At 36.2% G+C, this 16,980-nt stretch overlaps 1 pseudogene; it reads left to right on the forward strand.

Annotated features, from left to right (window-relative positions):
• Nucleotides 1-582: 582 nt before the first annotated feature.
• Nucleotides 583-2,367, forward strand: LOC103260000 (annotated as a pseudogene).
• The last annotated feature ends 14,613 nt before the right edge of the window (nt 2,368-16,980 follow it).

Genomic DNA, 16,980 nt, shown 5'->3' on the forward strand with positions numbered 1-16,980 from the left:
AAGACTAGAGGTGTGGCTGAGGTCGTCTTATCTACAAGCAATAGGAGGCAATCTGAGGCCCTGTGTGAAGCTCAAAATTCACTGGAGTCCAATAAACAGAGGACTTTAGTGTTAGGAGACATAGGCACAGAAGACCCCTTAGTTCATGGAAACCCAGAGAGATTCCCTGGTAAGTGGGTGGCTATAGATAGTTATGAGGAGTAAACAATCTGAATAGAATAAACTTCTCCTTGGTATCAAGTAGAGTACCCAACTTACTCTATTGTTTTCATCTTTTGCAATAAATATTTTGAGAATTGTTGTCTTTTATTTCTAGTGTGAACCTTTAATTTTGACAAAATGAATTTTACAAACAGATTTTTCATTCTCAAGCTCCCAAACTTTTACTTATTTAAAGAAATCAGACAATCATCAACAGGGATACCTGCATGGTCAATATTTGTATACCTAATCCTGAATTGTACCCCACATCTTTATAATAAAAATTAAAAAAAAAATCAAAGACAAGACAGCCTAGACCCCAAGATTTAAGTCATGAATAAAACTGTTACCCAATTTGCAAGTTACATATGCCAGCATATCATGAAAGTAATAGGCAATCTAGAAAAGAATATTCTTCTAGCTACACTCACCACGCTTGTTCACTTGACTGTCCATGCTTGTCCTGCACCCACAGAAATACTCTGATTACCCAGTGTCCTTTGCCAAATAAGATTGGTGTCCCAGGCCCTGGCTTCCCATCTCACTCAGGCCAATGCCAAAGATGTAAAATTTAGTGTGGATACATGTGACTTGATGCTACAAGGTGTAGACCTTTTAGCTAATGCTGTAGTAGTTACAATGGGGCCAGAGGGAAGAACAGTGATTACTGAACAGAGTTGGGGAAGTTCCAAAGTAGCAAAAGATAGTGTGGCTGTAGCAAAGTCAAATGTCTTAAAGGATAAATATAAAAACATTGGAGTCAACTTGTTCAGGATGTTGCCAATAACACATATGAAGAGGCTGAGTATGTCACCACCACTGCTACTGTTTTGGCACACTCTATTGCCAAGGAAGGCTTTGAGAAGAGCAGCGAAGGCACTAATCCAGTGGAAATCAGGAGAGGAGTAATGTTAGCTGTTGACATTGTCATAGCTGAATTTAAGAAGCAATCCATATCTGTGACAACCCCAGAAGAAATTGCTCAGTTTGTTATATTGTCTGCAAATGTAGACAAAGAAATTGGATGCATCATTTCTGATGCAATGAAAAAGGTTGGAAGAAAGTGTGTCATCACAGTAAAGGATAGAAAAACACTGAGTTATGAATTACGAACTATTAAAGACATGAAGTTCGATCAAGGTTGTATTTCTCCATACTTTATTAATATATCAAAAGGTCAGAAATGTGAATTCCAGAATGTCTATGTTCCACTAAGTGAAAAGAAGATTTCTATTGTCCCATCCTTTGACCTGCTCTGGAGATTGCCAATGCTCACTGTAAGCCCTTGGTCATAATTGCTGAAGATGCTAGTAGAGAAGCACTCAGTGCACTCATTTTGAATAGGCTAAAATTTGTCTTTAGGTTGTAGAAGTCAAAGCTCCAGGTTTTGGTGGTAATAGAAAAAAAAAAAAAGCTCAATTATATGGCTATTGCTATTGCTACTAGTAATGCAGTGTTTGGAGAAGAGGACTGACCACTTAAAGATTTTTAGTTTCATGTCTTTTGAAAAGTTGAAGAGGTCATTGTGACCAAAGATAATGCTATGCTCTTGAAAGGAAAAGGTGACAAGGCTCAAGTTGAAAAACATATTCAAGATATAATTGAGCAGCTAGATGTCACAACTAGCAAATATGAGAAGAAGCAGGTAAATGAACATGGCAAAGCTCTCAGATGGAATAGCTGTGCAGAAGTTTGGTGGGAAAAGTGACATTGAAGTGAATGAGAAGAAAGCCAGGATTACAGATGCCCTTAATACCACACAAGCAGCTGTGGAAGAAGGTATTTTTCTGGGCAGAGACTGTGCCCTGCTTCAGTGCATTCCAGCCTTGGACTCATTAATGCCAGCTAATGAGGATCATAAGTTTGGTATATAAATTATTTAAAAAACACTAAAATTCCCACAATGACCATTCCAAGAACGCAGGTGTTGCAGAGCTCCTCAGAAATTGATTATGATGTTATAATGAAAGATTTTGTGACTATGGTGGAAAAAAGGAATCACTGACCCAACAAAGGTTGTAAGAATGGTTTTACTGGTTGCTACTGGTGTGGACTTTCTGTTAACTACAGCAGTTGTGGTCACAAAAAATTCCTAGAGAAGAGAAGAACCCTGGAAAGGGTAGAATGGGTGGAATGGGAGGTGGGATGGGTGGAGGCATGTTCTAACTCCTGGAATAGTGCTTCACCATCATTAATGAACTGAGACAATGTCCTCCCCAATAACTTCAGAAATATCAACTAAAGAAATGACTAAAGGAAAGACTGGCTGATTAGGAAGATTACTATAATCATCAGTTACTGGCTTCAGTTGACAATATATAATGGTTTACTGCTGTCATTGTCCATGCCTAAAGATTCTTTTTATTTATAAAAAGACATTTGTACATTCCTGATATTGGGTGCAAGAGTCTTCAACTTAAATTCCTGAGGCATTTTTACTACTATTTTGTCAAATCAAGATTTTAGTGCTTGGCACCACCAGATGAGAAGTTCAGAAGCAGCCTTTTTATGGAGAGTAAGAATAACTGTGTACAAAGTAGAGAAATATTCAATTATATGACAGCTTTTGTATAATAAAACTTTGTTTAAAGTTGAACAAAAAAATGTCTATATACAACAGAGGTGGGAGAAAGAGAGGAATACATTTATCCCCTTGCTGTATTTGCTGGTTTTCATTGTTTTATAATCTTTCAATTAAGAAGTGAGGTATTTTTTGTTTCCTTCTTTATTTGTTTTTACTTTTTAAGATTTTTGGACTATCACTTTGTCTAAATGAGTAACTTTTATAATGACCTGTAATAGCCAGGTGGCATCTCCTATCTAATTTTAATTAATTAATTAATTAATTAATAGATGAAATTTCCAATCTAATGAAAAGAAATTAAATAAATAATTATCCAGTTAATATTTCCTATCTAATTTTAAAAATAAGTAGATAGGTAAGTATTCAGATGAAATTTTTTTATCTAACTAGAAAAACTAAATAAATAAATGCACAAATAAACATGCAGTTGCAAATGCTTACCTAATTAAAAATAAATAAATAAATGTCCGGGTGAAATTCCCTATCTAATTTAAATAAATAAATAAACAATTGAGTAAAATTTTCTAAATAATTAAGTAAAATAATTTTACTTAAATTAAGTTATTGATTATTCTAATTAAAATAAATTAAGTAAATCAATGAGTAAATAATTGTCCAGGTAAAATTTCCTATCTAATTAAGTGAAAATAAATTTTTTTTCCTTTATGTTCTAGTAATTTCTAGGGATGTCATTTTAAATGATTAATTAATTAATTATCTAGGTGAAATTTTCTATCTAAAAAATAGAAATTAGATAAGCAAACATAACTAGGGGAAATTTGTTATCAATTTTTTAATAATTAAATCAATCGATCATTAATCTGATGAAATATTTTAATTAAAATAAATTAAGTAAACAAACAAATTAATAAATATCCAGGTAAAATCTCCTATCTCATTTATAGAAGTTAAATAAATAAAAGAGTAACTAAATGTTTAGGCAAAATGTCTCATCCAATTACAAGTACATAAATATGTAATGTAATCCTGTATAATAACATCATGTTTTAAAAACATTGTGTTTTAAAAACTTTTCTACATATAAATTTCTAGCCCTTAAAATATATTTTTTTTAAATTTTAAAAATGTTTCTGTTTGGGAGGGAAATACTTACTTGGTATTAGTAGCAATGCCACACATGCATATTATATTAAACTCCTGTTTCTTTCTGGTCTGGGTTGTTATTTCGTTCTTTGTTTGCCTTTCTTCATTCCAGTGAGATGCAAAATCTCACAGTCCACAATCAAGAATCTGTACGGTCATCAGGTTGTTTCATGGGAGGAGCATTGCAGAGCACTCAGCTGGGCCTGGGCGGAGCTGCCCCTCAGAGTCCTGGGTATCCAGCCTGTGAGTATGCACACAGCTCATGGCCATGACCTCTGACTCAGGATGGCAGCTGCTTTCCTGCAACTTTTTGGGAAGAGGAACATTTCCTGCTTCTCTGGCTAGGGCTTCTTTTGACCACCATTTAGGAAACTACAGATTTCAAGATCATAATCTAGTTTCCATCAGCACTCAGTGAGGTGAATTGTAAACAGAAAACAAAGTGCGATGTGGAAAGTACATGCCAGAGAAAAGGGCACAGCAAGAAAGATCAATAGCAAATGGACAAGGGGCAGGAAGGACTTTGCTTCCTCAGTTTCCCTCCAGGGGCTCGTGCTCCTTATACCAGACTTCAGAATTTCTTGTCCTGTTTGCTTTGTCTCCGAGGGGAAAGGCTTTCATTGTGTTGAAGGCTAGAGTTAACCTTGCTCTATAATCATTAACCCTCACTCTCCCTTGATGGCCAAGGTGAGGTTTCACCATGTGGTTTTGAGGTCCACTGCCTTGGGTGACCACTAATTTACAGACTCAGTCACATTGGTCCTGACTCATTCTAGTGCAGGGACCAGGCTGAGCTCTCAGAGCTACAGCTGCTGAGATGCACCTTTTTGTCAACAGCCTTTGCTTTGGTCACATCATGGGAACTGTGAACCCCTTCTTAGGGGATGGTTGAAGGATGCAGCTTTTGGAGGAATAGGGAGGCCATCAAGACTAATGACCTTCAGGCATACAGGGACACAGCCTCTCCAGCTACATACTGGAGTGTGTTCTGTCTGCATGCATGATAAACACACTGTATGAGGTCCCTGATGGCCCTCCTGGGCTTGCCCATGTGGAAGCCTCCCACGCAGCCTTCCTCTGCACCTGGGTAAGGATTTCCACCTCATCCATTGGACACTCGCAGGAAAAGCAAGAGCCTCTTAGTTATCCCGCTTGCTTTGCATTGACAGCCTAAGACCTAGCCATTCTTTCCTCCCCAAGCCCTTGCATTAACCACCCAGACCAGACTCCACTCCAAAAGATCACATAACCTCTGACAGCATACCTGACCTTTGGCACCCACCCCAAGGTCAGGTGCCCTCTCACAGCACAACTGACCCTCGGTACCCCCTCAAGGTCATGTGCCCTCTCATAGTACAACTGACCCTCGGCACCCATCCCAAGGCCATGCGCCCTCTTACAGCACAAAACCCTGGATTCTAAAGTCAAATATAAGAGAACTCAATACAAAAATAGCAGCTTGACCTGAGAGGAGCTTACTCACAACACTCAGAAGGAAGATGCTCTCTCAGAGGGGTCGGTCAGGCCTTTCCTGCATTACTCAGGGGTTCTTGGGAATTTGATCCCATCTGATTTGCCAGAACTGTCAAAAGATAACAAATTTAGCTTAAATATCTTATTTGGCTTTATTATTTCAGAAACAACTTATGAACTCTGCCTAATTTAAAAAATAATGCCCAGACAAATGTAGCTCAAAACACAAATCCTTGGAACTTCAAAATATGAATGAGAACTTATGCATGACCCTAGCTGCTGTGAGAGACTGACAGGCCCTGTGGGCAACTTCACCTGGTCACTCCATGCCCCTGAGGGCTAATGAGAGTTCTATTATTACTTCAGATCATACTTCTGACACTAATCAGTTAAAAGAAAAACTTTCCACAAATTAAATTTAGCAGAGTCTATTTTAGCAAAAAGAAAACAATTTAGGAATAAAACAGCAGCCTTCACCCAGAAAGGTTCAGCAAGCTCCACCCCATCACCCTGTGTGAAGATTCTATCCACAGGCAGAGAGAGGGAGCATTGTGAACAAACAGCCTAACAGGCAGCACCTAGCACCTACTATGTAAAGTTCTGGAAGCTTTCAACCTGTTACTAGTTGAGGCTCAGTTATGTGTTGCAAGCATATAGACTTAGGGCAGGTTACAGATTATTTGCACATGTTATGTTACAGTTCACTGTGCACAGAGAGCTCTCTAGGTCAAACTTAAAATGTGTATTGATGAGACAGGAGATAGCTAGAGAAACTAGGCAGACCGCCGGGCAGGTGCTCTGGTAACAGTGGATCCTCTGATAACAATGTTGCAAACTTCCAGCAGGCCTCTCAGCAGTTGGTAAACAAGTTCCCTGCAAATCTCTCAAACTAGAGGTTAAGAACTCACTTCTGGCATTGAAAAGAGATCAATCAGCTCATCATTAGGCCCCTACCTCCTGCGAATAGGTCCTTAATACTGACCAATCAGAACAGCTACAGCTTACAGCTAGTGCTAGCCAATAGGCTTGGACTTATGGGCTGTATAAAACACCAGGTTTCGGCCCCAAAACAGACAACCTCTGCGGGTTCCCTCCCAATGTGGGAACATTTCTGTCTCCTCAATAAACCCTGCTTTTTCACTTTCCAGCTGTCTGTGTCCCTCATTCTTCCTGGGTATGAGACAAGAACCTCGACCTGAAGAGCTGCAGAAGGTCATCAGAACCAAAGAGCCATGCATTCCAGAGGCTGGCCTGCCAGCCAACAGAGCCAGCTGAACCAGGAAAACTGCTGAAAGGAGGTGAGACTCTGAAGCTGAGACACTCCGGGGGCTAGGTTTGCCGGCCTACTGAACCAGCAATTGCCTGTCCATCAGAACCAACACTTTCGGGGCTGGCTTACCAGCCCCTCGAGACCACCCTTTCTAGGGCTTGGCTGGCTGACCCATTGAGGTGACACTTTCGAAGCCCAGGTTGACCTGAAAAATTCGTATCATCGAGGCAGTTTTAGGACAAACTTTGTTCAATTTAACAGTGCCCTTATGTATCTATCCATGTTATTTATTAATAAATATAAATATGTAAAGGTATATATAAATATATATGCATATATATATGAGGGGGACCCCCCCAGTAAAACAGAATTATCTTTTGGAGGGTGGGCTCCTTGTAGTACAGACTTCCCACACTAGGAAAGTGTTCTAGGAACCCATTGGCATCAGTGTACCAGCTGGTGGTGGTGTGAGCAGTTGTATTCAGTTTCAGTGAATTTTTTTTTGGAGATTCTTTCAATGCATTTGCCTATTACATGATGGGTGATTTAGGAGTGCACTTGCCTATTATTGTATTATTGTAACTTTGCTTTGTAATACTACATTTTATTTTCTATATAATATAAAAATCATTCAAAAGAATTATTAGCTCATGTTTTAGGGCACACAACACACAATGTAAACAATATAATTTTGTGACATTAACGACAAAGAAGAATAAGAATGAAGCTGTACAAGAGTTGAGTTTTTTAATGTTATTAAAGTTATGTTGCATAAAACCCAATTAGTGTGTTATAACTTCCAGATATTAAAGATATAACCAAAAGAAAATAGCTGTGTGATATAAGAATAAAAGGAAACAAATGTAAACACTTCACTACAAAAATCAACTAAACACAAAATAAGACATTAATGCAGGAAAAGAGGAACAACAAAATGATATGACATATAGAAAACAGCAAAATGACAAAAGCAAGTCCCTTCTTATCACTAACTACTTTAAATGTAAATGGATTAAACTCTCCAATCAAAATCAGAGATTGATGCAATGGATAAGAACCCATGATTCAGTTATATGCTATCTACAAGGATTCAAGGACAAAAATAGATGGAAAGTGAAAGGGTAAGAAAAGATACACCATATATATTGGTACCAGAAAAAAAATTGATTCTATATTTTTAAAAGTTTACAAGAGCCAAAGAAGAACATTATATACTAATAAAAAGATTTAATACAGCAAGAAGATTAACAATTATAAGCACTACACATTTAATGATGGACCCTCAACATATATAAAGCCAAAACGGACAGAAGTAAAGGGAGAAATAGTTCTACAATAATGGCTGGAGACTTCAATACCTCCCCTCAACAATAGATAAGATAATGAGGTAGAATACAAGTAAGGAAATAGAAGATTTAAGCAACAGAGTAAACCAACTAGATCTAACAGACACATACAGAACATCACCCAACATAAATAGCACACATTTTTCTCAAGAGCGTATGGAACACTGTTCAGGATACAGTATATATTAGGCCATAAATTCTCAATCGATTTTATTAAAAAATATCTTCTCTGACCACAATGGGATGAACTTAGAAATCAGTAACAGAAAAGAAAAAAAAAAAAAAAAAGGAAGAAGCTAGAGAATATAAAAAATTGTGAGCATTGACCACATTCTTAAACAGTCAATGGATCAAAGAAGAAATCACAAAGGAAATTAGAAAATTCTTAGAGATGAATAAAAATGAAAAACAACATCTACTGTATGTATGGGACCCAGCAAAAGCAGTGCAACTGGGGAATTTATAGATATAAATGCTAATATTAAAATCAAGCAATGTCTATATTAATAACCTAACTTTACAACATAAAGAATTAGAAAAAGAAGAGCAAACTTAACTGATAGCTAGCAGAAAGAGAAAGATTGGAGCAGAGAAAAACAACAACAAAATAGGAAACAATAAAGCAAAATCAATAAATCCAAAAGTTGATTCTTTCAAAAGATCAACAAAATTTAATACACCTTTAACAAGTTGGACTAAGAAAAAAAGAGATAAGACTCAAACAATTAAAATCAGAAGTGAAAATTGGTACATTATTTTGAAATCACAGGAATAAAAAATATTACAAGACTACTATGAATAATTGTATGCCAACAAATTGGATAACCTAGATGAAATCAACAAATTCCTAGAAACACAAAAGCCACCAAGACTAAATCATGAAGACACAGAAAATCTAAATAGACTTACAGAAGTTGAGAGCACAAAATTTTTGAAGTTTTATAAAGTCTAATTTGTTTTTATTTTTTTATTTCATTTGCCTTTATTTTCCTAATGATTAGTCATGTTGAGCATCTTTTCATATGCAATATTGGTCATTTGTATATCTTCTGAGAAATGTCTATTCAAGTTCTTTGCCCATTTTTGAATTAGACTATTTTTGTTGTTGAGTCTTTATATTCTTGATGTTACTCCCTTAGCACATATATGATTTGTAAATATTTTCTTGCATTTTGTAAATTTGTAAATATTTTCTTGCATTTTACATCCATCATGACCAAGTAGGGTTTACCTCCAGAATACAGGACTGATTCAACATCCACAAGACCATAAATGTAATTAAATACATCAACAGATATAAAATCACCATATGATTATATCATTAGATACAGAAAAAGTGTTTGATAAAATCCAGCATCATTTCTTGATAAAAGCCCTCCAACACCTAGGTATACAAGGAACATACCTCAAAATAGTAAGTGGCATCTACAATAAACCCAAGACTAGCATATTGCTAAATGGGCAGAAACTGGAAATGTTTCCCCTGAAGACCGGAACAAGACAAGGCTGCTCATTCTAACCCCTCTTGTTCAACATTGTGTTGGAAGTACTAGCTAGGGCAATTAAACAAGAGAAAGAAATTATGGGTATCCAAATAGGAAAAGAGGAAATTAGTTTATCCCTCTTTGCTGATGATATGATCCTATACCTAGATTCCAAAAGAATCTGTCAAAACCCTGCCTGCATTGATAAAAGACTTTGGCAAAGTCTCAGGGTACAAAATAAATGTGCAAAAGCCAGTTACATTCTTATACACCAACAACAAGCCAAGAGAGAACCAAATAAAAAGCACTATCCCATTCACAATAGTCACAAAAAAATGAAATACCTCAGTATCTTCCTAACCAGAGAAGTCACAGGTCCTTACAATGAGAACTACAAAACACTGTTCAAAGAAATCCAAGAAGTCACAAACAAATGGAAAAAAATATTCCATGCTCAAGGATAGGAAGAATAAACATTGTTAAGATGTCCATCCTACCAAAGACAATCTACAGATTCAATGCAATACCAATTAAATTACCACCATCATTCTTCTGAGACCTGGAAATGACAATACAGAAATTCATATGAAAACATAAACAACCACGAATAGCCAAAATAATCCTTAGCAAAAGAAACAAAGCAGGAGGTATCACACTTCCAGACTTCAAACTTTACTATACGACTAGAGTCATCAAAACAGCCTGGTATTGGTACAAGAACAGGCATATGGACCAGTGGAACAGGATTGAGGTTCCAGAGCAAAACCTCAATTTCTCAACAAACTCATCTTTGAGAAAGCCTCCAAAAACAACCACTGGGAAAAGGAGAACCTACTCAGTAATGTGCTGGGAAAACTGGCTGATCACATACAGAAGATTGAAACAGGACCCCTACCTATCACCATACACATATATTAACTCTAAATGGATCAAAGACCTAAATGTAAAACCTCAAACTGTAAGAATGTTAGAAAATGTAAGAGACACCCTTATGGAAATTGGAAGTGGCAACCAATTCCTGATCAAAGACCTAAGTGCCCATACCATAAGAAATAAGATAGACAAATGGTACCTCATCAAACTGACGAGTTTCTGCAAAGCAAAAGAAACCATCAAGACAGCAGGGAGACAGTCCACAGAATGGGAAAAAATATTTGCCAACTGTATATCTGGCCTAACACGTAAGACCTATAAGGAACTCAAATGCTCTAAAAGGAAAAAAAAACAAACAGCCACATCAAAAAGTGGGCAAGAGACATGAATAGACACTTCTCAAAAGAAGTTATGTGGGCAGCCCCTAGACACACGAAAAAGTGCTCAGCCTCACTAATCATCAGAGAAATGCAAATCAAAACCACATTGAGATACTACCTAACCACAATAAGAATGACCATCATTAATAAAACAAACAACAGATGCTGGTGAGGATGCAGAGAAAATGGAATGCTTCTACACTGCTGGAGGGAATGCAAACTAATGCAACCTCTTTGGAAGATAGTGTGGCAATTTCTGAAAGAACTAGAAGATGACCTTCCATACGACCCAGCAATCACCCTATTGGGAATATACCCCGGGGGAATTTAAATCATTTTACAAAAGAGATACACACACACGCATGCTTGTTGCAGCTCTCCTCACAATATTAAAAGCATAAAACCAACCATGCTAGTCATTGAAGCTGGACTGGATAAAAAAATGTGGTACACATACAAAATGGACTATTATGCAGCCATAAAGATGCACAAACCTATGGACTTCATAGACACTTTGATAGATTTTAGAGTCTATCATATTCAGTTATCTACCACAGAAACAAAGAACAGATTACCATGTGTTCTCACTCATAAGCGAACCTTGAACAATTATCTTAATACTATAGAAAGGGATTGGCAGTAGAGGGAAACTGCCAGGGGAGGGTGATGGAATGGCAGTTGAGGGAAACTGCCTGCAGAGAGAGGCACACCTCATCAACAAGGGAACCTGCATAATGAACATTTGTATACCTAACCCTGATTTGTACCGCACATCTTTAAAATTAAAAAAAAAAAAGATAAAAAGAAAAAGGAAGTAATACTGGACATATAATCAACTATGTATGGTAAATGTAGCCTAAAAATAGAAAAGAAAAATAGAAAATAGAGACATAAGGATATTTTTGTTAGGTTTGATCTTTACCCACCAAAACCAATCATAATAGTAGATTATAATACAGAATTTTAAAAGAATCCACTACTCCAGAGTGATAGATAACAAATTTAATTGTAAAGATTAAAATTAATGTTAAGTAAACTTAGAGAGAGTATGTTCTTTTTTGTGGAACAAATCCAGAAAATATAAGTGTATTTCTGTTTTCAATGTACAAACAGAAATATAATAATTGACACAAGCAGGGATTATTAATTGATGATAACAGTTTTAAAAGGAGATTGTTGGAGTTAAGGATCTTCATAGTTTCCCACAGTACCATTTCCAAATTTCTAAATATGTGTACATAAGATGTCTTTAGAAAGGGCAGATATTATTGTTCCTTAACCAAGATGGCTCCTTAACCAAGGGATCAATTCTGGTATCACAATCTTGGTGATTGACACTGGATGTACTTTGCCCACAGATGGGATGAGGTAAGATATTCACAGCGTTGACTTGGAGGTGTTCTTGGCAAGACTATTTATGCTGTATTTAGTCATGAGGAAATTATCAGACAAGTTTAGAATGTAAGCCATTGAGCCAAAGAGTTGATCTATCCTCTATGCATAAATCAGTGTCACCATCATCAACAACACTGACAAAAAGGAAAAAAGACATTTTTGGTTCAAAAAAGCAAAAACAATATTTAGTTATACTTCATCATTCTGAACCCAAAATGTCTCTTCTCATTTTCATGTTGGTGATGGTGGTGCCGACATTGACTAGTTTGTAGAGAGCAGGTCAACTGTTTGTCTCAAATTATCCTAGATTTGATGGTCATCAGGAGCCCCTTTGAGCTATTTCACTGACCTTTTGATATTTTCCTATTTGTTTTTGAGTAATTCCATGGTTTCTGACACAATAAGATGTTCTGCGATCATCTTTTACTATACCTGCCTCAGTCCCAGAATCAGCATCACTCCGGAGAACTCCCTAGTTCCTTGTAGGGGGTGATGGCATTTAGAAACTGATATGGGGTGCAAGGTGTGTTCATTTCTGCATGAATAGCATTTGCCTCTAGGCTCTTTGAGTTAACAGAGCTAGCAATAAAATTTTTAAAATTATGTATATATATATATATATATATATACATATATATATATGTAATATGATGGATGACTTGATACTGATTCCTCTAATTCCAATATAATGACAGAGGTTATTTGTTGCTCTCATTTCATATTTGTAGCTCCCTTCTCCTGACATTGAGGACTTCGGTTTTCTACAACATCAATATATTTCAAAATACTTACACATTTGCAGAATAATACCATATTTTTAAATAGTTTTAGGATTTCTACATGAATTCTACTATGTACAATGCCTATTTAGTAACATTTAGGGTTCTCTTTATAATTATGGTATTTCCCACTGAGGGTACACAGTTAGAGGACTGAGTTTAAAATGGATTTGGATTGATTTTTGTATTATTTTGTGGGTGATTATCTATTTACTATATAGATTTATTTTTTATGTTAGTATTCAACTTTAGGTTTTTTCTCCCCCATTTTTGTCTAACTAACTTACACATTAAAAATTAAACATCAACACAGTTTGAAACTCAAAATATATAAAAAGATACTCGGAGGTCCCATCTACTTCTCTCCTCCTTCTTCCCATTCACACCATCCCCTGAAGGTATCCAGTTTCATTCCTGGGTTATCCTTCTTATGTGTCTTTTTGTAAAAATAAACAAATGAATCATTTGTGAATATATCATGCTCATGTGTATGCTCTTAATCTCATTTTTCTCACATGAAATATACTACATTTGATGCATTATTTTGTGGCTAGCTTGTTTTACTTGATGTATCCTTAAAATCACTCCATACAGGTTCATAGAGCTGTAGGTAGTACCACTGTGTGCCTGGTTTATTCAGCCTTTTCTATATAGCACATATGTTGATTGCAGTATTTTGATGTTGCAAATAATGCTGGAAAGAACAACCTGTGCATATATTTTTTAAAAAATTCTTGGAATGTCCTCTCAGTAAATTCCTGAGATAAGACAGCAGAGATCACATTGTATTAACAGTGATTGAAACTAGAACTATGTGGTCATTTTAGGAGACTTGGACACCGTTGCACACCGGGAGAAGAACTGAATGATGCCAAAGAGAAACGTGAGCTCATGGCAGAGAAAGAGAAAGTCAGGTGAGTTTTCTAGTCAAGCCTAACTTTTAAATTCCAATTTGTTCTTTCAGAGTAGCCTTTATTTAAAAGAGTATAATTTTCCAAGTATTCTATCTAAATCTAAAAGCATGGTATGCCTTTTGTCCTTTGTGAAGAAAAATATAAGTCATTTTATATATACAATATCTCAATAAGATGTTCTTGTGTTTATAATGGGGTCATGAAAACTATTTAAGAACTGAAGCAACACAGCTATCTCTAACCATTGATAACTGGAATAAAATAATTGTAAAGTAATTGTGAAAAAAATACTTGACAAAGGCCTAACATCCAGGATCTACAAGGGACTCAAACAAATCAAAAGGAAAACAACAAAAACAACAACAAAAACCCAAATAGCTCTATTATTAAAAAGTGGGCAGAGGACATGTATAGACATTTCTCAAAAGAAGACATAAAAACAGCCAACAGATACATGAAAAAATGCTCAATCTCAGTAATTATAAGAGAAATGTAAATAAAAAACTCATTGAGATACCACCTAACTCCAATAAGGATGGCCATCACTATTAAATCAAAAAAGATACTGGTGAGGATGCAGAGAAAAGGGACTACTTGTACACTCTTGGTGTGAGTGTAAAGTAGTTCAACCTCTATGGTTTACAATATATAGTAAAATGCCAAAAAAAAAAAAAAAACCCAAAAACCTGGCTTGTAACTTAAAATTCAGGTCTGTATCAAAAGAACTAGAGATTGACCTCCCATACAACCCAGCAATCCTCCTTCTGGGAATATATCCAGAGGAACTCAAATCATTACACAAAAAGATACTTGCACATGCGTGGTTATTGCAGCACTATTCATGATAAGAAAAACATGGAACCAACCCTGCGACCCAACAAAAGTGGACTGGATAAAGAAAATGTGATATGCATACACAATGGCATATTACACAACCATAAAGAAGGACAAACATATGGACTTCACAGCAACTTGGATGGATTTGGAGTCCATCAAACTCAATGATCTATCACAGAAACAGAGAGTCGAATACCACATGTTCTCACTCACAAGTGGGTCCTAAACATTCTTCACAATACTACAAGAGAGGGATCAGAGGTAGCAGGACCCTGCTGGGTGTAGGGGCAGGGAACATAACAAGACTAAGGGTACCTGATCCTAAACCAGGGAAGGTGATGAAGAGTTGGGTGACCAAATTTCACCTGCACGCAGACTACTTATATACCTAATCCTGACCTGTACCCCATATCTTTACAATAAAGAAAAAAAGTTGAAATCAAATTCATCTTTGAATTAAAAATATAAGTACTGTAAGTACTGTGAATTATCTCTTCTTAGCAGCCACATTTTCCCGATGATTATATAACTTCCATGTATGTTGTTTTCCACACATGTTGCCTCTACATTAATTTGCTGATCTAAAGTCATAAAACAAGTCAATAACAATGATAACTGATATATAGTAAAATGCCAAAAAAACACCCCCAAAACCTGGCTTGTAACTTAAAAATGCATGCTTCCATTATCTCCACATATCAACTTAGAAGGAAAAAATTCTAGGCAAGAGCTTCTGTGACATCATTGGTCACATAGCCCAAAATGTCAACCATACTTACAAAAAATGAAAACTTTATCCACAAATGATCACAAATTAACCAGTCATTCTTAGCACTCTAAGCGGATTTTCTTTTCTTTTTTTCTTTTTGTTAGCTTAGCCACTTTTATTCAAGCATTATTTACAGCATTGCTTTACAGCAATTGGTGCCAGAAGATACAAAAATGTATAGTTACCAGTATTTATACTTGAGGGAGGAAAAAAACTTTAAACAACCCTAAGAGAGACACACATTAAAAATCTATTTATTATTATTTATTTTAAAAGTTTAAAAGTTACATATAATTATTTAACAATTACTTTCCCCAAACTTTTCTGTTCTTTAAGTATTTGCATAAATAAAATTTAAATCAGCAATATTTATTCATCTGAATACATCAAAATAATATATGTAGAGATTTTAAAATTCAGGTCTGTATAAGTTCAAATAATTTTTTTTTTTTTTCATTAATCAGTAGTTTTTATTATGGTTTTGTGGGGTACAGTTAAGGGTAGGTGTACAATGATGTTTCATTCAGGCACCCGGTAGATAAGAAGTGTTTTCCCATCCCCCGACAGATATTTGCTACTGTTAATCCCATCCCCCTCCCCCCCATAGTTTCGCAGTACCATCCGTCATTTTCTCATAGTATTTGCATTGGATGTTCAAGGTCCATTATATGAGTGAGAACATGTGATATTCGGATTTTTGTTTTTGTGAGAGGTCACTCAGTATTATAGACTCTAGTTCCATCCAGGTTGCAGCGAAATTCATGATTTTGTTCTTTTTTATGGCTGCGTAGTATTCCATCGTGTATATGTACCACATTTTTTTAATCCAGTCCTCTTTTGATGGGCAGCATGGTTGTTTCCAGGTTCTTGCTATTGTGAACAATGCTGCGATAAACATACGTGTGCAGGTATCTTTTTTATAGAGTGATTTGTGTTCTTCAGGGTATATTCCCAGTAGGGGGATTGCAGGGTCATATGGAAGGTCAATTTTTAGAGCTTCAGGAATCGCCACACTGCTTTCCACAGAGGTTGCACTAGTTTACACTCCCACCAACAGTGTAGATGTGTTCCCTTTTCACCACACCCTCTCCAGCAGCTGTTATTTTTTGAGTTGTTGATAATTGCCATTCTGACTGGAGTTAGGTGGTATCTCAGTGTGGTTTTGATTTGCATCTCCCTGATGATTAGTGAGGTTGAGCATTTCTTCATGTGTTTGTTGGCTGCTCGAATGTCTTCTTTTGTGAAGTGTCTGTTCATGTCTTTTGCCCATTTTATAATGGGGTTGTTTGTTTTCTTCTTTTCAGTACGCTTCAGTTCCTTGTAGATCCAGGATGTTAAGCCTTTGTCAGACCTAGAGTTGGCAAATACTTTTTCCCAGTCTGTGGGCTGTCTCCCTGCTCTCATGATGGTTTCTTTGACTTTGCAGAAGCTTGTCAGTTTAATAAGGTCCCATTTGTCTATCTTCTCTCTTAAGTCCTGTGGGTTTCGGGTTTTGTACAGAAATGGATGCCAGTTCCGATTTCCATGAGAGTATTTCTTTCCTTTTCTAAGGTTCTTATGGTTTGAGGTTT

This window comes from Carlito syrichta, unplaced genomic scaffold (genome assembly GCF_000164805.1).
Source record: "Carlito syrichta isolate Samal-C Ts95f unplaced genomic scaffold, Tarsius_syrichta-2.0.1 Scaffold303091, whole genome shotgun sequence".
Classification (NCBI taxonomy): domain Eukaryota; kingdom Metazoa; phylum Chordata; class Mammalia; order Primates; family Tarsiidae; genus Carlito; species Carlito syrichta.